Source organism: Calidris pugnax, unplaced genomic scaffold (genome assembly GCF_001431845.1).
Source record: "Calidris pugnax isolate Ruff unplaced genomic scaffold, ASM143184v1 scaffold151, whole genome shotgun sequence".
NCBI lineage: Eukaryota > Metazoa > Chordata > Aves > Charadriiformes > Scolopacidae > Calidris > Calidris pugnax.
Genome location: NW_015090874.1, coordinates 154,988 through 177,619, shown reverse-complemented (window position 1 = coordinate 177,619; position 22,632 = coordinate 154,988). Strand labels below are relative to the sequence as shown.

General features: G+C 44.2%; 1 protein-coding gene across 1 annotated transcript in view; it reads left to right on the top strand.

Moving 5' to 3' along the window:
• AMPH (amphiphysin) overlaps nt 1–22,632 on the top strand; it is a 152,164-nt gene that overhangs the window by 400 nt on the left and 129,132 nt on the right. The gene's annotated exons all lie outside the window — the stretch shown is intronic.

Below are 22,632 nucleotides of genomic sequence, written 5' to 3'. Positions count from 1 at the left end.
GGGGGGGGCGCGTTATTATGTAACTGGCCCATTTAGCCGCCTCAGTCGCCCCCCGGCCGGCCGTGTCGTTGTCCTGTCGTGTCCCCCCTTCTCCCGGGGACGGGTCGCTCCCCTCAGGGGAGGCGGCGGTGCCGGCAAACACCTGCCCGCAGGCCCCGAGCAGCTGCCGCTTCCTCGCCCTTCACGGGGCTCCCGGCGGGGAGAGGGCGGCGGGGGGGGTGGTGGTGGTTTGTGGGGGTGTAGGCCCGGTGGCCACACACCGCGGTGGGGTGGCCGGGCTGCCGCCCCGGCCGGTGAGGGGAGAAGCGGGGTGTTCGCCTCGCCTCACCGCCAGCCCTTCCTAAGAGGATTGCCTTTCCTTTAATATCCGCGCCGGCTCATCCCCCCCCCCGGGCGAAGCCATCCTCCTTGCAGAGGCAGCCGGCTTGCGGTGCTGTGACAGAAGGCCCTACATCCCTTCCACCCTCTCCTTTGGTGGGACAGAGGACCCTACGTCCCCCTGCCATTCCTCCCTTTGGTGGGACAGAAGACCCTACATCCCTTTCAGACCTCCCCTTTCATGGGACAGAAGACCCTACGTCCTCTCCATCCCCCCCTTTGGTGTGACAGAGGACACTGTGTCCCCCCCCATCCCTGCCTTTGGTGGGACAGAAGACCCTACGTCCCCCCTCACCCCTCCCTTTGGTGTGACAGAGGACCCTACATCTTTCCCGCCCCGCTTTGGTGGGACAGAAGACCCTACATCCTTCCCCCCCTGCTTTGGTGGGACAGAAGACCCTACGTCCCCTCCAGCCTCTCCCTTTGGTGGGACAGAAGACCCTACATCCCTTCCACCCCTTCCTTTGGTGTGGCAGAGGACCCTACATCTTCCCCCCACCTTTGGTGTGACAGAAGACCCTACATCCCCTCCAGCCCCCACTTTGGTGGGCCAGAACACCCCCTGGAGATGCTAGCGGAGGAGGCCCATGCCTCTATTAGCAGCTGCTTCAGTTTTGGGGGGCTGCCCGCGGTGTCCTGAGGCTGGTCAAAATGTTGTGCGGCCGCCGGCGTGTGTTGCTTGGAAAGCTCCCGGCCAATTCTTGCGTTCCTGTAGCCTGGAAATTATCAACTGGCAAAGCCAGGGAGGGTTTGTGGGAGTTTCTGCTAGAAGATGAGGGCCTCGTTGTCCATCATTTGTTTTGCTCATCTTCGCTAATAACAGCGGATAGGAATAAATGCTGCACGCAGGTTGTTGCTTGTTTATCTGTTGGGTGTCTTGGTACAGGACCGTAGATACAGGCATTAAACCAAGCAGAAAAGCATTTGTCTGTGACTATATATAGCAGCCGTACCAGCTATTAGGACGGTTTGTTATAAAGCTGTTCTCAGCATGAATTTGGGAGGCACGGTCGTCAGCAAGTGTTGCAAGTCATCTCTTCTGAGGGCTAGTAAAACCTTTATACCCCTCTAGCATGTATCCTGTGTTGTTACATGCCATATGTGTAATAGGGCTCTGGAGAGTTGAAAGAGATTATTTTATGACCACTGTATCTCATGTTTCACTGCCTATAACTCCCCACTTCCCTTTTGCCACACATCAAACTCTGTGGAGCTCTAAGGGAATAAAAACTACATCAATTAATATGTAGAAACGTCTCATATGTAATCACGCCGTTATTTAAGAATTTAATAGTTGAGGCTGTCACAGGATTTTTGTGATGGATTTTTTTCCCCTTTCAAATACTCCTGTCTCGCTCACAAGGTCATAAAGTACTAGACTTTTCAATACCGAAGTGATGAGGCGTTTCCATTTTTGCAGGTTTGGACCACAACCGTTCTCAAGTAAAAGGCATGATGTTCTCTTTAGTAGTTTGCTGAGATCTGGTGGCTTTATGGTGCGAGTTGAGCAGGGTGGGTAGCTGGAGTAGAAGCTGAAAAATACTGTTCATTTCCTTGCATCTCTGTTAGTGTTGTTACGTGTGATTGCCCAGTAAAGCGTTGGGTGTAAGCCTTAAATCTCAAGAACTGCTTCCAGGTGTGTCTGTGCAAACCTGGGAGGTCTTGCTGGCAGAAATGTGCAGGTGTACTGGAGCACACCTTCATCAGAGTACCGGAGGTCTCCTGCTGTTGTGGCAACAACCGCTCATGCACCAGCCCCTGGGTACCTGCCTCGAGCCCGATGGGTGCCTTGGGTGGGAACTGGGGAGGCTGGTGGGATCTGATGGATGGGCTGCTCTCCCTTTGCTGCAGTGGTCAGCCACACTAGCAAAGGGAAGGAATTGTCTGGTTTGATCCAAATGCTCAGAGGGCTGGAGCACCTCTGCTATGAGGACAGGCTGAGAGAGCTGGGGTTGTTCAGCCTAGAGAAGAGAAGGCTCCAGGGGAGACCTTATAGTGGCTTCCCACCACCTGAAGGGGGCTATGGGAGAGATGGAGAGGGACTCTTGATCAGGGAATGTAGTGATAGGACGAGGGGTAACCCCCCCCCGGGCGAAGCCATCCTCCTTGCAGAGGCAGCCGGCTTGCGGTGCTGTGACAGAAGGCCCTACATCCCTTCCACCCTCTCCTTTGGTGGGACAGAAGACCCTACATCCCTTTCAGACCTCCCCTTTCATGGGACAGAAGACCCTACGTCCTCTCCATCCCCCCCTTTGGTGTGACAGAGGACACTGTGTCCCCCCCCATCCCTGCCTTTGGTGGGACAGAAGACCCTACGTCCCCCCTCACCCCTCCCTTTGGTGTGACAGAGGACCCTACATCTTTCCCGCCCCGCTTTGGTGGGACAGAAGACCCTACATCCTTCCCCCCCTGCTTTGGTGGGACAGAAGACCCTACGTCCCCTCCAGCCTCTCCCTTTGGTGGGACAGAAGACCCTACATCCCTTCCACCCCTTCCTTTGGTGTGGCAGAGGACCCTACATCTTCCCCCCACCTTTGGTGTGACAGAAGACCCTACATCCCCTCCAGCCCCCACTTTGGTGGGCCAGAACACCCCCTGGAGATGCTAGCGGAGGAGGCCCATGCCTCTATTAGCAGCTGCTTCAGTTTTGGGGGGCTGCCCGCGGTGTCCTGAGGCTGGTCAAAATGTTGTGCGGCCGCCGGCGTGTGTTGCTTGGAAAGCTCCCGGCCAATTCTTGCGTTCCTGTAGCCTGGAAATTATCAACTGGCAAAGCCAGGGAGGGTTTGTGGGAGTTTCTGCTAGAAGATGAGGGCCTCGTTGTCCATCATTTGTTTTGCTCATCTTCGCTAATAACAGCGGATAGGAATAAATGCTGCACGCAGGTTGTTGCTTGTTTATCTGTTGGGTGTCTTGGTACAGGACCGTAGATACAGGCATTAAACCAAGCAGAAAAGCATTTGTCTGTGACTATATATAGCAGCCGTACCAGCTATTAGTACGGTTTGTTATAAAGCTGTTCTCAGCATGAATTTGGGAGGCACGGTCGTCAGCAAGTGTTGCAAGTCATCTCTTCTGAGGGCTAGTAAAACCTTTATACCCCTCTAGCATGTATCCTGTGTTGTTACATGCCATATGTGTAATAGGGCTCTGGAGAGTTGAAAGAGATTATTTTATGACCACTGTATCTCATGTTTCACTGCCTATAACTCCCCACTTCCCTTTTGCCACACATCAAACTCTGTGGAGCTCTAAGGGAATAAAAACTACATCAATTAATATGTAGAAACGTCTCATATGTAATCACGCCGTTATTTAAGAATTTAATAGTTGAGGCTGTCACAGGATTTTTGTGATGGATTTTTTTCCCCTTTCAAATACTCCTGTCTCGCTCACAAGGTCATAAAGTACTAGACTTTTCAATACCGAAGTGATGAGGCGTTTCCATTTTTGCAGGTTTGGACCACAACCGTTCTCAAGTAAAAGGCATGATGTTCTCTTTAGTAGTTTGCTGAGATCTGGTGGCTTTATGGTGCGAGTTGAGCAGGGTGGGTAGCTGGAGTAGAAGCTGAAAAATACTGTTCATTTCCTTGCATCTCTGTTAGTGTTGTTACGTGTGATTGCCCAGTAAAGCGTTGGGTGTAAGCCTTAAATCTCAAGAACTGCTTCCAGGTGTGTCTGTGCAAACCTGGGAGGTCTTGCTGGCAGAAATGTGCAGGTGTACTGGAGCACACCTTCATCAGAGTACCGGAGGTCTCCTGCTGTTGTGGCAACAACCGCTCATGCACCAGCCCCTGGGTACCTGCCTCGAGCCCGATGGGTGCCTTGGGTGGGAACTGGGGAGGCTGGTGGGCTCTGATGGATGGGCTGCTCTCCCTTTGCTGCAGTGGTCAGCCACACTAGCAAAGGGAAGGAATTGTCTGGTTTGATCCCTGGTGGGCTCTGATGGATGGGCTGCTCTCCATTTGCTGCAGTGGTCAGCCACGCTAGCAAAGGGAAAAAATTGTCTGGTTTGATCCAAATGCTCAGAAGGCTGGAGCACCTCTGCTATGAGGACAGGCTGAGAGAGCTGGGGTTGTTCAGCCTAGAGAAGAGAAGGCTCCAGGGGAGACCTTATAGTGGCTTCCCACCACCTGAAGGGGGCTATGGGAGAGATGGAGAGGGACTCTTGATCAGGGAATGTAGTGATAGGACGAGGGGTAATGGCTTTAAACTGAAAAAGGGGAGATTTAGATGAGGTATTACGAAGAAATTCTTCACTCTGAGGGTGGTGAGACACTGGCCCAGGTTGCCCAGAGAAGCTGTGGCTGCCCCATCCCTGGAGGGGTTCAAGGCCAGGCTGGATGGGGCTTGGAGCAACCTGGTCTGGTGGGAGGTGTCCCTGCCCAGGGCAGGGGGGTTGGAACTCCATGATCTTTAAGGTTCCTTCCACCTCTAACCATTCTATGATTCAACTGCAATTGGGCATCTGGCAATTTTGGCCTCGTTGTGGCATCTCTACTGCTTGTTTATTATGCTGATGAGTCTAAACATAGATTATTTACAGGGAATGAAAACTGTTGGGGTCTGACAGGGTAGGTCACAGTACCATGTAGCTCTGTATCCTTGCTTCCCTTTTCATGGCATGCTTGTGGAGTTACTGTGTTAGCTGTGTGCGTCTGTTCTTCGGTGCCCACATTTCTGTTTAGCTTTGAGTTCCTTTATGGTTATACAACATAAAATCCTTCATTATTTTTTATAAACTTTTTTTAAAAAAGATGACCCCAGATCGGAATGATACAGAATGATTGGGTTTTTTTGTTTGTTTGCTTTGGCTACTTGATGATCACTAGGTTGTATCTCAGAGTTGAAGTGTGATTTATCTGATTTCTGACGGTGTGAATAGGATAGTATTATGACAGGTGTGTAATATCACACTGGCTTAGAGATTTTCAATACAATCTGAGTTGTTTTATCTTGTTTCTTAGGCACCTTCAGTTTATGTAATGTGTCCCAATAGTCAATTGCATTTATATATCATTTTCTATTATTTGTTATTGATGTAGCATATGCATTGAAAGCATGGATTGGCTGTAAAACATAGACCTTCATCTTTGGAAACTATTTTTCTAATGATGCTATCGTTACCTTCAGCTCCTTGCAGTCTAGGTGAAATTTCAGTTGTGTGATGTAGGTAGTGCATGGGCCCACATACGTGTGTGTCATCTAGTCACTCCTTGTATGACAAAAGCTAAATAACTGATGTGAGAACATCTCATGTTGTGGAAATGCATCTGTCTTGCATGAGAAGTGTTAAATTTGAGAGTTACATGATATGATTTTTCCTAGTTAAACCAAAAGTAATCATTCATCTGTGGTAGAGCAGACTAAGTAACATCCATAATCTTGGTTTTTTTTGTTTTTGTTTTTTTTTTTCTTGTAAGTATCCAGAATTGTTTAGATTATGCTGTGGAAATGGGTGAGGTAAATGTGTCAATGGCTTGATGTGGCAAATGACACTAAAAAATAGTGTAAGGCTGAAGAAAGTAATAAATAATGCATTTAATTGTGAACTGAGGTGCAAATAAGGGAAAGAGGGTAATTATCCAAAATGGGCTGAACCAGCCTAGTACTCGGAATGAAACCGGACTTCAAACAACTAGAAATAATAATTGGTCATTCCATTTTTCACATCATCCAAGAGATGGTACTCTTGGTGGTAGCACATGTGCCCTGGCACCCTGATTTTTGAATCAGTGATTGTCTGTTAAATTACGTTGCTCTTCACTGTGTTTCTTCAATGAATTCCCTCCCAAAATTCAGGAAGTGTGGACATGCTGAGCCTGCAGCAACTGTTGGAAGTTGCCAACAGTCATCTGAAGAGCCTGGCTTCAGGTTTGGCATTAGAGTGAATCAGGAGCCCACATCCCAGTCATAGGAGTAAATGAAACACTGACGCATTTAAATGTCTGTTTATACTCAAACTGGAACAGATCTATTGGTAGCCGAGGTTGGCTGAGGCACTTCTGAGGACAAGATTACTTGGATGAAAAGGCTGAGTTTGTATCCTTAGGTTCCTCTGGAAATTTGACTTTAAGCTGCTAACACAGTTTATAACACCTGTGATCTCCTTGTCCTCCCCTTTGTATCAAATGGTGGAGATTTTGAAGCTTTCCTAAAATGATCTATGCCATTGCTTAGGCATGTCCTATCAGAAAGTTCTCTTCTCACTCAATATAAATGTCCTTTTTTGCAATTCAAGCCCTTTGATCCCTGTTCTAGCTTTCCTTGATGTGGAGAAGTGTGTTCTTGCTTCAAACAATATAAATGTCCTTTTTTGCAATTCAAGCCCTTTGATCCCTGTTATAGCTTTCCTCGATGTGGAGGAGTGTGTTCATTCTTCTTGCTTCAATATTTACGAGTGGTTTTCCTCTCGTCAGCATTCCCCATGATTTAACTGCGAGTTATTGCATGACCCTCCCAACCAGGTGAAATAGTAGCTGTTTTTAAAATACTGATTGTTTTCAGTTGTTTTGGTTTCTGATGTGCAGGTTAAAAGGTAGAGGTATATTCTGGGTGTCAAGCATGGAAGAAAGGGCAGAGAAAACCCAAGGGCTCCATCTTATTAGGTGAGTTGTTATGTAGCATACTCTTCCTTATTGTCACGAAGCTTCTATCAAGAAAATGCTATTTCTTTGCATTTATGGGGATCCATATCTCCAGTTTTATAAGTATCAAGGTCACCTCCTCCTCTGTTCTTGCTTGACAAGAGGAAATGGGCACAAACTTGATTATAAGAAGTTCCACCTAAACATGAGGAGGAACTTCCTTACTTTGAGGGTGGCAGAGCCCTGGAAGAGGCTGCCCAGAGAGGTGGTAGAGTCTCCTTCTCTGGGGACATTCCAAACCCGTCTGGACATGTTCCTGTGCAACCTGCTCCGGGTGGATCTGCTCTGGTGGGGGGGTTGGACTAGATGATCTCCAGATCTGACAATTCCCTGATTCCATGACTTTAGGGGCACACAGTGGAGTGAAGTAGCTTCCTGAACTCACCTGGGGATGGCAGGGGGATTTATTCACCCGCCTTAAATATGCACAGTTGGATATGTGTCTACCAAAACCTGTGATCAGTCACTGCCTGCCCCGCTGGTCCTCCTGCTCACCTTGGAGACTGCAGAGTGAGGGGAGAAGGGGCAGCAGATGGCTCTGCTGCTTGAACACGGAGAGCATTTTCCCTGGGGAGCTGTTGTTCCCTTTAGTTCATCGGGCTCTGCTGCAAGCTCAGCTGCTTGGAGCATCCAATCCAAAGTGTTTCAAGAGCTAGGTGACTCTTCCCAAAATGTTCTGCGGCATCAGGGCTGTGCATCACTGAGCCTTTGCTGTTCTCAAACACAAGATAATTTGTTCCTGACCTAATGAGTGTCTAGTTAGTCAATAGTTGCTGGAATCATAAACCAGTGATCTACTTGGATAAGCAATTTTGTCACTTTGTCATGTTGAGTCTCTGCTAATTGGAGTTTATCAATCTGTTTAAAAGACACATATACGCCCTTTCTGAAGTGTCCCTTTGTGCTGTGAGAAAGCTTAATGCTGGAAATAGCCTGTTCCTCTTTCTGGCTGCTCTACCTTTCTTTCTTTTTCTTAGTAATTATTCTTCATTATCTGTAGGACAGGACCACTCTGCAGAATTGGGGACTGGTGTGAATAAACACTTAAATGGTAAAATTTTTGTTTAGATATTTTCTAGGAAGGTTGATGGGGCAATGGGAAAGGATTTCGGTGGCCTTTCTATGGATGGGGGCACAGAGAAGTTTCTAGTAGCTGGACCACACTTCAGATCTCTAGTTTCAGAGTCCCAGTGCCCTGTTGCTACTTCTCAGTTGTTTCTGTTGTTCCTTCTTTTTCTTACCACCTCTTTTCTAACAAAAGCTCCTGCTTACTCCCAGATAAGATACTCTGCTTTGCTTTGTTCTCTGTGTCTCTGTAGCAGATTAATTCCTTTGATGCTCCCAGTTTGGAGTGACTTTTACCCCTTTTTTGTACCCACAAGACTGTTAAATTTGTGCTTTGTAGTGATACAGAGACCAGTGCTCCCGTCCATGAGCTGCAATCAATCCTCTTTATCTATGATACAAAAGAGGAGAGGAAGACCTGCCAAAGTCTTGTGCTGTCACTAAAACAAGCTATTTGAAAAACAATTTTTAGTCTAGATTAGCAAACAAATCCCTATTATTTTTCTAGAAACATTTCACAAAATGCCATCTTTATATCATATACACATGTGCCTGCACATGCTTTTAAAAAACTGTCCAATCCTACTTCTCCCAGATTTTAATTCAAAAAACACTAATAGGTATACACTGATGTCTTCTAACAAAATAGGGGTTTGGGAAAATAAAAGCTGCCTAAAGAACAGCGAGAATCTGGATTTCCTCTCCAGACTGTGGTCAGCAGGAAGCATTTGCTTGTGTCCCCTTGTATAAGGCGTTAGTGATATGTGGTGGAGGTAGGTGATGGGCTGCAGTGCCATGGGAACACAGTTATTTCTACTGATGATTCACACTTTGTGTCTCAGCAAAGCCCAGTTAAGTGACCCACATGCACGAGGGTTAATGCACGTTAAGCAGATAAAGCACTGCATGCAGAGAAGTTTGACTGAATAAAGGCGATCCATTTTCTATGGAGAATAGTCTTTGAGATCTGAGAAATGAGGTTATTTTTTCACATGAATTGCATATATTAGGTTTAGATTCTGGAAGTTCTTTAAAGACTTATTTGCATGCAGAACATGTAGAGGAATAAATAAAAATGTGGCACTGTTATTAAACCTGCACAGACCAGTGTGTGGACACTGTTACTTGTACTTAAACTAGGCTTCCAGATGTTTGACTTGCCATTATCACCTAAATCAGTGTTGGGTTCTGTGGGTGTTAGCTTCTCACACTGGTGTAGCCACTCTATGCAGTTTGGATGAACTTTTAAAATATATAAGGCACACTGCTCAAATGGATCTGCTGTAAGCATGAAATAATTTTTTCAAAATAAAATTGTCAGTAATTAAGCACAGGACAAATTTTAGGCCTGTTAAAAAATATATATATATAAGGAATGGATAATGAGGCTAATCAGAAGGGAGAGAATTTAAGTGATTGCCTCGTATTTTTCAGATCAGTACTAACCACACTTTCATCACAGGGGGAACAGAAGCGTTAGGATCAAAGGCAGAACATAGAAAAACTCAAGGATGTACTCGGCTCTGAAGAGAGGCAGGAGCACAGCTGAGTCCAGAGGCAGGTTGGTCTGGTTGAGGCTGAGGGCAGATGTCCCCGCAGCTGACCTTGTTCAGGGAAGAAATGTGTAGGGAGAAAAGTGCCAAAGGGACCCCGGGCAGGCAGGGGATGGCTGGCCAGCTGGTGCAACCACAGCACCCTCACTGCAGGACCACCTTCAGGAAGCAGTAAAGGAGCAGATTTGTTGTATGTGGAAAATAACCACAACAGAATGAAGTTCATGTCCGGGTGAGAGGATGGCTGGCTGAGGTCCAAAAACGAGCTGGACAGTTGAAGATGAGATATGTATTTGAAATACGGAATGTGGAAGTATAACAGTGCAGGGAAAGGTCTTTGATTTAAAAAAAAAAAAAAGTACAGTCCTCCTTCTATATTCTCAAATAGTTTCTGGATTAATTAGTAAAGAAATGAATATATTCCTTATGATGTGACAGTCTTGCCAGCTGCCAAGGTGTAACTTTCTTGATAACACGTCTCCAAATGATGTCCTAATTAATTCTCAGCAGAAACGTGTGAGCAGAGTTAGGATCAGAACAGTCATATCTTCCTTCGTGTTTGCTCATCTCTCTCCCTTCTTTGTCCCTCTCTTCTCCTGTCATCCTCTCCTTGCTGCTTTCTCTTTCCCTTCCTCTCTCCTTGTATGTCTAACCAGCAAGTTGTTGCAAACTTAACCTCTGAAAAGCCGTTTAGAAAAGGATTTGACTTCTGTTGGGCCATCTGGTTACTTGATAGGTGAGCACAGCTGCAGGGTTCAGAGATGATGGCGAGTTTAAAAATCAGTGCTGAGCCTCTGAAGGATGATGCAGGCTTTCAGAGAGCACTGTGTGCTCATTTTGTTTTATTTGCCTCCTGCCGTGCATGAGTGGAGGGACAGATGGTACCGCTGGAACAGGACTATTCCCTCAGGGTCTGCAGGGCTGACCCAGGTCCTCCCTGTGTGGTGGGAAGCTGGGAATAAAGAGGCAGCACCGAGTACCTGGGGAAAATGCTGAAAGACAGGGAAGGTGAAAGGGAGAGCAGCATTGCCTAGTAATTAAGACAGCAGTGCATAAAGAGCAAAGGTGGAAGCTGAGGGAGCCTGTGATGGGCTACATGCATAAGCTTTGTTGTTGTTGAGCTCCAGCTGAGCCCACAGGAGCTTCACCCAAGTGGTCTCCTTAGGGTTTAGCCGAGCAGCGCTGTTACTCCAGATTCAGTGAAGTCAAGGTGCTGTGTGTACCCCATGGCTTTTGAACTTACTTCTGCTCTCTGTTCTCGTACTAAAAAAACACCCCTCCTCCTATGAAATGTGTACTTCCAGGGTCTGAAGAGCATGTTTCAGAGAAGGCAAACCTCACTGGTGTTTTGCAGAACTGAAGAGGGTTTTTTACACCATCCTGGCATTGTGTTTTCCTGTAGCACCAGTCCAAGAACACATTTCTTGCAAGCATAGTGCATCTTTTATGCAAAGTTTCGTATTAGAGTAAAAATAAATGGTAATTCAGAAGTTGGCTGAGAATCTAGGTTGATTTGACAGCCAAGCTGAGAAGCAAAATCGGGAGGAAATTTAGGCAACTGTTAGTTGACAAACACATGTGCCATTTGAAGGGCATCTTAACTCCTTAGTGAGTGACATCTCCAAGAGTCATGACATAGCATCATGGTGGGACTGGGAGGAACAAGCCCTGTCAAATCCGGTTCAGATATGGACTGACATACATTTTGGTTCAAGAACATGTTTGCAGCCTGCAGGATGAGTGCAAGTATGAGTACAGTGTGTTTTGCTCAGTGTCTCAACTCAGATGGTGCTGTTCCATTCTGGTTTCTATGGTTAGGGGATCTTTTCTATAGGCAGTGTTTATCTGGGAAAGAATTTTAAAAAATTGAACCCCATAAAAAAGTATAGTTTAAAGGAGGGAGTGTGCAGTATCGAGGTTGCCAGTCACTTTTCTGAAGGATCTATTTTTGTGAGCAATATAACGTTGTTTTTTTTTTCCCCCTCCAGTATCCTATTTCCAGTTTGACTCAAAGCACTTATACCAATGTCTGTTCTCTAATGCCCATCAGTAGCCCATCCTACCAAAGGTTTACCACGAAGCACACTGATTAATAGTGGTGTTGAATTGCTCAGTAGTAGCTGTTATCAGAAGTGTTTGTGGGATTGAAGTACTGATATAAACCTATCCTAGACTTTCCCCCCCCCTCTGGCTTCAAGGACATATTTTTTTTTACCCTGTATTATATAGAAAGATTCCTTCCTTGCATGAAAGCTGTTGCCAATCAAGAAAATTTTATTACACATTAATGCATCTTAGAATATTTGAACACTTAATGAATCTGAAAAAAAAAAAAGGCTGTGAAAACTTAGTCTCAAATGCAAAGCACTTCTTATTCCTCCTCTCTCTGAAGCTCAGGGTATTTCCAGTTCTGCTTCAAGGAAGGTGTTATCATTAAGCAAAAAAAAAAACAAATAAAAAACCAAAACAGCAAACCCCACTTCTGGTGGATTGTGATGGATTTTTGTCTGTTTTTATAAAATTTTTAAAAAGTGGAAATAGCAGAAAGGTTGGGAAGGGCTTTCTGAAAAGAGTCACAAACTCCTTTCCACTCTAAGCTACATAAACCGACAGGTTATCCCTACATCTAAACCAGCTTCAGCTATACCAGTTGTGAGCAGGAGGTTTCCTGTCAGGCCAAAATGACCTGCTTTACTACTGTAAAGTGTTTAAATAGAGAGTGTGTTTCATCTAAGGTTTTTAGCTCTGGGACTTTCAAAAGAGCTCAGTTCCCATTGACCTTCCCTGTTTAATTTGGAGTTCTGGATAACTTGGTTCCTTATTTGTTAATGTGCCTTTCTGTGCTGCTAGAACCTGCTTGGGTGTTTCTACCTTCCATGGAGGGTTTCCACCTTGTACCTCTCTGCAGATGGTGGCTCTGAGGAGATGCAGAGCACACAGTTCTAGGTTTCTCTGTGAAAGCTCAATTTTTGTCTGCATCCTCACTCATCTCCATCCAGTGTCTCCCCTAGCGAAACAGTTGTTCTCCAAACGTTCATTTGGTGTAGGATGAGGCAAGGTCTCACCTGAATGTATAAAGCCCCATGCCTAGGCAAAGGGGGTATCTCTGTCTGTCCTGAATGGGACAGAAGTCGATTTTCTTTGTAGATCTTATCCCAGAACAAAAAGCAATTCCTATCCAAAGTTTTAGAAAAACATTTTCTCTACAATGTTCTTTTCTGTGTTACTTGGGAACAAAGATAAGGAATAGTCTTTCACCTATGCAGGCTTAACAGGATGTTGTCATAACTTTATGTGGATATGGAGAGCAAGCACACTCATGTTAATATAAATTCAACCCAAACAGATGGCTGGATAACTTTATATAAGGTATGATGCTGTGACAATTACAGACCTCAGCCTTAAAACATTTTTAGTTTAGTAAACAATGAAGGAGCGGGTCTGATACCCACAAGATAGTGTTGATACAGAGCTAAAGTGACACAATGGTTAACAAAATCTCCACGTGAGAATTTTTAGTGGAGCTACCTGCTTAAGATTAAAGGGAAAAAATCGCTAACTTCTTAGTATCTTTCCACATACTAAAAAATGAGAGAGAGAATTAGGGGTTCAAATATGGACAAAAATCAACACTGATGTGTCTGGCCTAAAATGTTTTTATAGCTGCATTAGAAACAAATGACAAATTGTTCAGGCTTAGAATTAATATCTCGTTTTTCAGAAAAGTGTATGTGCTGTAGAATATCAAATCCCGTTACTCTTTCTGTTATGTAAACCTGAGCTGTAGTAAAGAGCATAATAATTTCAAAACAAGGAGTTGTTTTCTAATCCTGGATGTGTGGGTGTGTATTGTTGTTTGCTGCACAGAATCTGCAGTTGCTAATTTTACCAGAGATAGGAGAAAATGCCTGTGCTCCCATCTGGGATCCAATGGGTGCTGTGGTCTCTGATGACGTAGGAGTGATAGAGCTCTTCCTTCCTCACCCCCCCCCATCAAAAAAGGCAGTGGTTGATTTGTGTGGGATAAATCAGGGCATAGTCCTTCATCAATGTGAGCGTTTCTGTGATTCATACTCGCACCAAGAGGTATTTTACTCTATCAGGGATTTTATGGAAATATAGCAGACTACAGAGATTGCTCCATAGACATAAAGCAGGAATAAATGTGCAAGAACACAGTGTCAACTAGCTTTCCACCGGGGCTCCGTTTGTTCCCTTTGTCTTTTTTTTTTTTTAATAATGTTTTGAGTTGTTTTAATACAAAACTTGATCTTGAATTGAGTTGTGTGGGTGTTCAGTCAGAATAAAAGACTTCAGATCAGAGCCACACGTTGAGAAACACCGATCACATCCATCATACTATTTAGGCTTTATGCCTATTACAAATTGTGATGAACTTGATATCAAATCCCCGTGGTAGCTATCCTTTAAAGATTAGATTCTGCTCATGCTGGTTTTTTTTATTCGCAGCAGGATGAGGTTCTGGGGGTTAAACATAATCTGGTTCTCTGTGCTAGCACAGCACTTGATGGTACGTGTACTGTTTGTGCTGGCTCTGCATGGGACTGGATTTCAGTCATAGCTGGTTGCACAGCTTTCTGCAAACCACACTAGTGCCTATAGGTGTAGTAGCGTGGGTACGTGTGTTCTGAGGTAAGAGGAATTTCTCCTTTGAGGATCCCTTTGATACCAGAAGCCAAGTTGTGAAACCTTGAGCGGTTATAAGCTGGGATTTCTCCTTGCTCGGAAGGAATTTGCCTGGCAAATCAGCAGCAAATCTGTCCTGGGATCATAAAATTCCTGGCTGACCTTTCCTGGTTGACCAAGCCAAGACCTGCATAAGTCAATACTTCCGATCTGCTGATACTGTGAGTTTTGCGGCTTATTTTTTAGCAAATTTGAGTCAACCTGCACGGCTACTAGATCCAGCTCGGGGGGTGGAGGGGAGAGAATATCCTGATTTTGTGCTGGTGCTTTGTAAGGGTGCCTGCAGGCTCCCTTGCCTCCAGCCTTGTGCTTGCTCCCCTCGCAGCGACCGCCCACGCACGAATACAGAGAGCCGTCTGTCACCGCTTTTAATCTTCCTAATTTCTCCTTGCCTGTGAGTACTATCAGTTGATTGGTTTGATTGCTCCCTTTCCTTTTTGCGCCCATCAACACCTTATTTTATGCATTTCACTTCACTTGAGCCCTGGCTGAAGGTATGCAATGTGTAGGCTAGACCCAGACAATTACTGGTCTAAAAGACAGTCCTTCTTCCCCTCTGATTTTTTGCAGAATAAGTGCAAACTGTTTATGTGGATTTGTTTCATTAAAAACAAACAACAGCCCACCCCCCTCCTCCCTACCCCCCAAAAAAATAAAAATAAACCCAACAACACAGCATTGTCACAAGAAACAGGAAGAGATGGTGTACCAGGCTGACTTTTTCCTATTCTGGTAAAAGGATAGGGTTGAGGTTTTTTATTTTATCACAGAAAAAGACCTAACACTAGTTTATTAAAAATGGGAGCAAATGTTTACTCATCCTTTCCCTTTGAGCATTTCTCAGTGCAATTGTCAATCACATGTACAGTCCCCATTCCCATCCCTGCCTCTTGCTCTCTCTGTCAGGCCAGCCACTGAATCTTCATTGAAGTTTAAATTCAAAATTGTAGAACAACGTACCCTTCGACCTCCAGCTCAGAGCAGGGACAACTTCAACACCAGGTCAGGTTGCTCAGTTCTGTGTCCAGTTGTGTCTTGAATGTCTCCAAGGTTGGAGATGAGGCAGCCTGTTGCAGTACTGCACCATCTCATGGTGGTTTTTCATCCCACGTATCTGCTCAGAATTTCCTTTGTCACACCTTGTGATGATGGCCCTGTCCCTTTCCCTAAGCACCTCTGAGTAAGGCTTGGCTTGGTCTTCTCTGTAATGACTAGTAAGGTACTTGGAGACAGAAAATAGTCTTCTACTAGGACTACCAAGATGATGAGGGGCCTGGAGCATCTCTCTTATGAGGAAAGGCTGAGGAACTTGGGTCTTTTTAGTGTGGAGAAGAGAAGGCTGAGGGGGGATCTGATCAACACCTATAAATACTTGACACTGGTGGGTGTCAAGAGGATGGGGCCAGTCATTTCTCAGTGATGCCCGGTGACAGGAACAAGAGGTATGGGCACAAACTTGAATATAAGAAGTTCCACCTAAACATGAGGAGGAACTTCCTTACTTTGAAGGTGGCAGAGCCCTGGAAGAGGCTGCCCAGAGAGGTGGTGGAGTCTCCATCTCTGGAGATGGTCTTAACCCACCTGGACACATTCCTGTGCAACCTGCTCTGGGTGGACCTGCTTTGGAAGGGGCTGGACTAGATGATCTCCAGAGGTCCCTTCCAACCCCATGTCATTCTGTGATTCTCTTAGTTCTGTCTTTTCCTGGCTGAACAAACCCCGATCTCTTCTTATGCCCAGTGCTCCAGCCATCTGAGCCTCTTGGTGGTCCTCCACTGGCCTCTTTCTAGTTTTCCCCCATCTTTCTTCCACTGCGTAGCCCAGAAGTGGATGCAGCAGTGCTTGTGGTGCAGCATCATGAACTCCAAACTGTGAAGAAGCAGCGTTGTCCTTGTCCCATGTCTGTGCTGCAGCCCTGGCCTTCATCCCCGTGAGGGTTGGCACTTGGCTCTTGGGGCACAGATCCACAGCAGTGGAGATCAGCAGCAGTTTTGTTTGGTTGGAAGAACTGAGAGTTATGTAGAGAGGAACTGGGAGGAGGGAAAAAACTCCTTGTTGCCTTAATAAGCCTTGTCATTCATGGTTTTAAGGCTGACTTTGAGACAGGTCCCTGAAATGTAGAAGTAAAATTTAGGGGCTGCTCTGCCCCTCTGCCAGCTTTTGGCTCATGTTATGCGAGTTCTCTGGAATCAATGAAACATATCTGGCTTAGCTGAGAATGTTTGTGGGGTTTGGTTTTTCTTTGTGGGTTTTTTTTGGCTGATTTTTTTTTTTTTTAACTTGAGCTTTGTAAGTATAATAAATATGCATTAAAATTATTTACAGACTCTGTCCAATTAAAACTAGCAGCTGCAGGTACACCATCTAATGGGAAGCCCTTGAGAAACAAGAATATTGGGGCAACTCTTGATCTAGCTGAAAGTACGTTGCGTAACTATAAGCCCCTGAGAAATTAGAATACTGGAGCAGCCCTGGATCTAGTTGAAGTCAGTGGGAGTTCAGAAATCAAGAGAAATTGCTCATGGCATTACAGGCTCAGCCTTACAGTGTTGAAGCAAATGTGGATCTTTTCTGTGAACTGGAAGGAAAGGACGAACAAAGAGGGACCGCTCAGTTGGCATTTTTTACATTTTATTTGACATCTCCTGGATGCCTTTGCTGTGTGGGAGTAGTTTCAGGTTAGACTTTTTTCCACGTGTGCTGCATGGTTGATAGGTGTAAGCTGTATGGATGGATTCAATGCAGGAACACGTACCTTCCTGCCTGGAAACCTGGACCCAGGAGGATTGAGAGTTGTCTCTTCACATCTTGGCCCTTACCTGTTTTGATGCCAGGCTTATGCTGTGAAAAATTCTCCTGTACGTGATATACATCAAAATTACTAATTTGAAGGTAACAGGGTATAACTTGAAGTGGAAATATATATTTTCAGGTGCTGGAAGCTCACGTCAACGTGCTGCCTTCACGTTGATTATCTTACACCAGGTGAAAACCTGGCCGATTGCTGGTGTCTCTGCCTACATTAAATGTCATGTTCTTGCTGCAGCAGCAGCCGTGCCCTGGGAGAGTCCCACATATGTGTGGAGCCTTGTGGAAAATGTATCTGAGCATCACACATGCAAATCTAGCCAGTGTACATACATTATATGTATAATACATGTATATAGCCATTATACATACAACAGAGCTTACCTGGTTTTTGAGGATTATGCTACCCTGAGGGGTAGACAAAGATGTTCAGTTATTTGAGGTGAGAGCTGGCTGTGATTCCAAAAGCATTGGGTGAAGAAATGGGAAATGCAAAAAGTAGCTGTCAAAACTAAATTTTTTTTTTTTAATTGGTGTTTCAGTGTCATTTGATTCTTTGTGGCTGAGGGATTTACACTATTTAATGCGGTTACAGTGGTACTTGATATTTGGCTGATGGTGCTTTACGGTACGGCAATGGGTCGCACGCAACTTGGGCCATCTAAGGAGGGAATGGTCCCTGAAGTTGTCATGGTCCATACATCTGACTGTAGTAGCTATTGATACATCTGCAGCCCATTATGGGGAAGTCTCCTCTGGAAGGTGCTGATCCTAGGAGGGACTCCAGACAATCCTGAAGGCTGAACCCGAGGCAGCAACTGCTTATTGAAAATTCATATTCCTCTGGTTTCTTAGATGAGTCCTGAGCACAGCCTTAGTAAGATGTGCTTTGCTTTGTCTCCACTGAGGAACAATAAACCAAAAAAACTAAACAAAAAAGGGGCAATTAGTCTGTGCTCATATCTGACTCGTTTAAAGCTAAGCACAAAATGAAGTGTTTGTCTGAACCAAGATCCTGCAGCTCACAACGTATGTGTGTCTTTCAGAGGATCTTGCTGCCTGAGCCAACATGTGCTGAGGGTAGTAGAAAGCTTGTACTTCCCCATCCACCATTCCACTTGCCAGAAAGTATAACTTAAGGTGGAGAGGGACTCTTGATCAGGGAGTGGAGCGATAAGACAAGGGGTAAGGGTTTTAAATTGAAAGGGGAGATTTAGGTTAGATACCAGAAAGAAATTCTTTGCTGTGAGGGTGGTGAGACCCTGGAAGAGGTTGCCCAGAGAAGCTGTGGCTGCCCCATCCCTGGAGGGGTTCAAGGCCAGGCTGGATGGGGCTTGGAGCAACCTGGTCTGGTGGGAGGTGTCCCTGGATATACCCCATATGTTCTTTACCTAATAATTTTTTACTGATTTTGCAAGCCGTGTGTGTTTTGGTCTGTGTTTTTGGTCTGTGTTTAATGTGCAGTTGACATAGTGAATGCCAAAATGCAGGCCAACTGTACATCCACTGGTAAAGCTCTGTTCTGCTGCGGGCTAGAGATCTAGAGATCTATATTCAGTAGTCTGTAACATCCTTTTGCCTTTAGGATGTCTACAGATAAAAACATCTGTACGTCATCTCTGAAACTGTTCTGAAGATTTGTGAACCCCAAGTGTATTTTGCAATATTAAGAGCATGCAATGTATTTTTTTCCCCTTGACCAAAGCACAAAACAGAACATAGCATTTCTTTCCTTTTTCCTGGATAGGTCATATTTATCTTCTGTTTCTTCTCCACCCCCAAAGTACACGGGGATGGGAGAGAGTGGGCACAAGGCCCTTAAGTCTAGGGCAGCTCAGAAAACAATGTCTCAAACCTCTTTTACCTCTTCTGTTGAGTAAAATTTCATACAAAAAGCTCGAGTTGAGCCCAGTGACAGTCAGAAAATACCTCTGATGTGCGTTTGTGTGCATTTTTCATTAGGGGTGGTTGTTTTTCCCTATGGACAGAACAAAAGAGGCAACAGAAAACTGTTAACCTTACACAGCCCTGATGATAAAAAGCTAGTGTCAGCAATTCCGTCCTTACAGTGGAAGGATGTCAGGAAATCTTTAGATCTTGCCAACTTTAAAAAGACTTTCATCTTTATCACTTCTCCAGTTTTTCTAGCCCTGAGCTTTATTTTTGTAGTGTTCTCTAGGTCATCTTTGGGGATGCGGGTAACTTTTCTGTGTTATTTTTAATTGCATTTGCAAATCACAGCACAGTGACAGAGTAATTTGAATATTCTGCAAGTGGTTCCTCTGGTATAAATTGTGATGAACATGAATATAATTATTGTGGGTGGTAGAAATGTTCCTATTGAATATCTTTTCTACGTTGAGAACAAAATGAAAAGCACTGAGAAGTGCCCCTTAGTGTATAAGATATTGAGTATACTTTGTTTGTCAATTACTTTCATCCTGTCCTGAAATGATTTTCATTATGCTTTTAATTTGTAGCAAATTGATTATTTTTTTTTTTTTACATTTTTTAAAACAAAATTTCCATGTTTCTTGTATGGTTTTGTCACCTCTTTGGGCTTTACTGTTGTGTGACATTTCCAACGAGACACTGTAGTGCTTGGCTGGGGAGGTTGTTATCAGTAGTTTTCAGACAGGAGACTTGCTTATCCCAGCTGCCCTGTGGAGGAATCCAGCTACAGCCTCAAGGGAAGCTTTTATAAAAGGTGTAGATGTGGTGAAGGAGTTTCAAGCAGAAGAAAAGATTAAGCATGTGCTGAGCTGCAACACTGTGAATCAAAAAACTGTCTTAATGTCTGCTGGGCTGGATGGCATAGATCTTAGGTAAGGTGTCTTGGGCAAATGCACATGTTTCCTCTAGAGCACTTTTGCCATGAATGCTCAGAAGACTTTAAATTACTTGAGTTTATGAGTTATGGGGTGGTGGAGGGGAACAGAGCTTTAATAGTCACTCCAGCATCTCTGAAATCCACCTGCGTAGGGAAGTATTGAAAATATCTCAAAACAGTTAACCAGGAAGTTGGGTTTGTGTAAATACACAAGAGAGACAAAAAAGCATTTCCATCCTGTACAGGTGAAAAGGAGTCCTAAAAGGAGAGATGAAAGTGTGATGGTTACTGAACTGGTAGAGAAGTGTGTTACAGGGAGGAGGGTAAACCCAGGTATGTCAGAAAAGCCTGGTTTTAGCAGAGAGAGAGTGAGCAGAATGAAGGAGGACATCTGTATGAGGAGAGGATTGTTTGGTACAAACGTTATCACTTCTGATAAGAAGCAGGTAGAGCATGAAGACTCTGGCTAATGTCTCCAACATGATGGTAACTTGGCCCGGTGGCTGTTGCTGCTTGATAGAAGAGACAACGTGTTTGGCTGACTTCAGACCTGTGCAGGTTTCCCAAGGCAGCATGGAGGATGGGATGATAATCTAAAGGAATCTGGCAAACAGAACCAACTAACTGAAATTCAGGAGACATGAACCAAAGCCAACAGTACAATGCCAGTCCAAGGGAGGAGAACTTCACTTTGGTGTGATCAGAGCTAGTGGAGCAACGTTTATGAAAATGCAGAAGGTAAATTACTCAAGCCAGAGATGTTAAGATCTCAGTTGGTGTCCTTTGTATCATTTTGGGCAACAATTCTTTGAAAAATACAGAGAAGATGAACACAGAGGTTCAGGGAGAAAAATGGTACATAATAAGGGGCTGAGGAAACGGAGTTTTCTTAGTCTAGAACAGAAGACATTAAGTGCAGGCATGATAATTCTTCTCATGTGAGAAACTACTTGCTTTTTCTTACCTTTAACGATGATGGTGATCAACTGTCTTCTCTGTCGATTGGCTGTAGGACAAGGTGCAAACAGCTTAATGTGAAGAAAAAGATTTAGGCTGCTTATTAGGAAAAGCATCTTTAATGATAATGAAGCACTGAAGCTGGCTACCAAGTAATGGAATCTGTTATGCTGTGGTTTATTTACTTGTGTTTTATAGAAAAGGTCTGACCAAGGTGTGTCAGAGTTGGTGTGGACATGTGTACCCTGATCAATAGATCCTGAGGTCTATTACTCCTTACAATTCTGAGGTATAAATTAACCTTTATCTCTTGGATGGGAGAAGTCAAAAGGCAGTAGGGGTGATTTAAACATAAGTCTTTTTGCAGTTTTATGCTATTTAATTTAGAGGACCACACCTTTCTTATGGCCTGTCAAGATGGATCAAGCTCCCATACAGGGAGGTAGATCAGAACCTCTTTCAAAGTGATGTATGACAATTTCATTAAAACACTGTCACTAAAGGCTTGAACCCACTAAATAGTATTAAGGATAGATGATATGTTAGCAGTAAAACCCGATACTTCATTCTTGCCAAGAGCAAGCAAATTAGGCTGGAGTGCAATAATTAGATGAGAAATGGCAGGTATCCTCGGACACTCTGCCTCAACTCAGAAGAAGATTTAGGAAGTGGGTCAAAGGCTTTGAATTCCGTATTGTGAATTCTGTGATTGTATCTAGGAGAATAATTTTTATCTAGGAGAATAATTTAAGTGTTTTTCTTGTTGTCTTATGTTGATCTTGTTCTTGAAATGTCAGGATTGTTCACTGTTGGGAAAGCAGGTGTGGGGTGGAGTCACTATAGGACGACTGTGCTCTGGGAGCCAGCTATTTTAATTTCTTCAAATTAGTAACTCTGAGTCTCCTAGAGGGCATGAAACAAAAGTGAGTTATGTATTATTGGGTAGGATGGATGAAAATTTCATTAAAACATAGTTTAACCTGGGAGGGGAAACTTGTCTGAAAATACTGCATTTGGCAGAGCAGGGAGAAAAGCAAAGTAATGTCATTAGGGTAAAAACTAACCATTTAGGGGATTTCAGGCACAGATGCGTTCCATCGTAATCCCACAGATGACAGCCTTCCACCAGTGGCTCCTCCTTTCTGCATGCACATCACATGTTTATATTTAGAGACAGAGGAAACTTTACGAAGGAATGATGTTTTTTATTTCCTGAGATAACTATTATAAAATCAAATTATATGCTAATTAAAGACAGAGGAAACTTTACGAAGGAATGATGTCTTTTATTTCCTGAGAACTATTGTAAAATCAAATTACATAGTAATTATTGTCTAAAAGTAATACTAATAGTGTATGATGTGGTAATAATGAAGCCTGAAGAAGTGAAGGAATGATGTTTTTTATTTCCTGAGATAACTATTATAAAATCAAATTATATGCTAATTAATGTCTAAAAGTAATACTAATAGTGTATGATACGGTAATAATGAAGCCTGAAGAAGTGAGTGTTCCTAATGCAGATGGGATTGGAGTTGCATAGTGAGCTTCTAATGCATGTACAAATTTAATGTTGGTGAGGTTGTTGGACATATGGGGTCTCGTGATAACCAGAAATACCAAAGCTTGATTTCCAGTGGGTCTGTGTCTCTTTTCCCAGTTAATTGGTCTGTGTTGTGATTCAAAGATG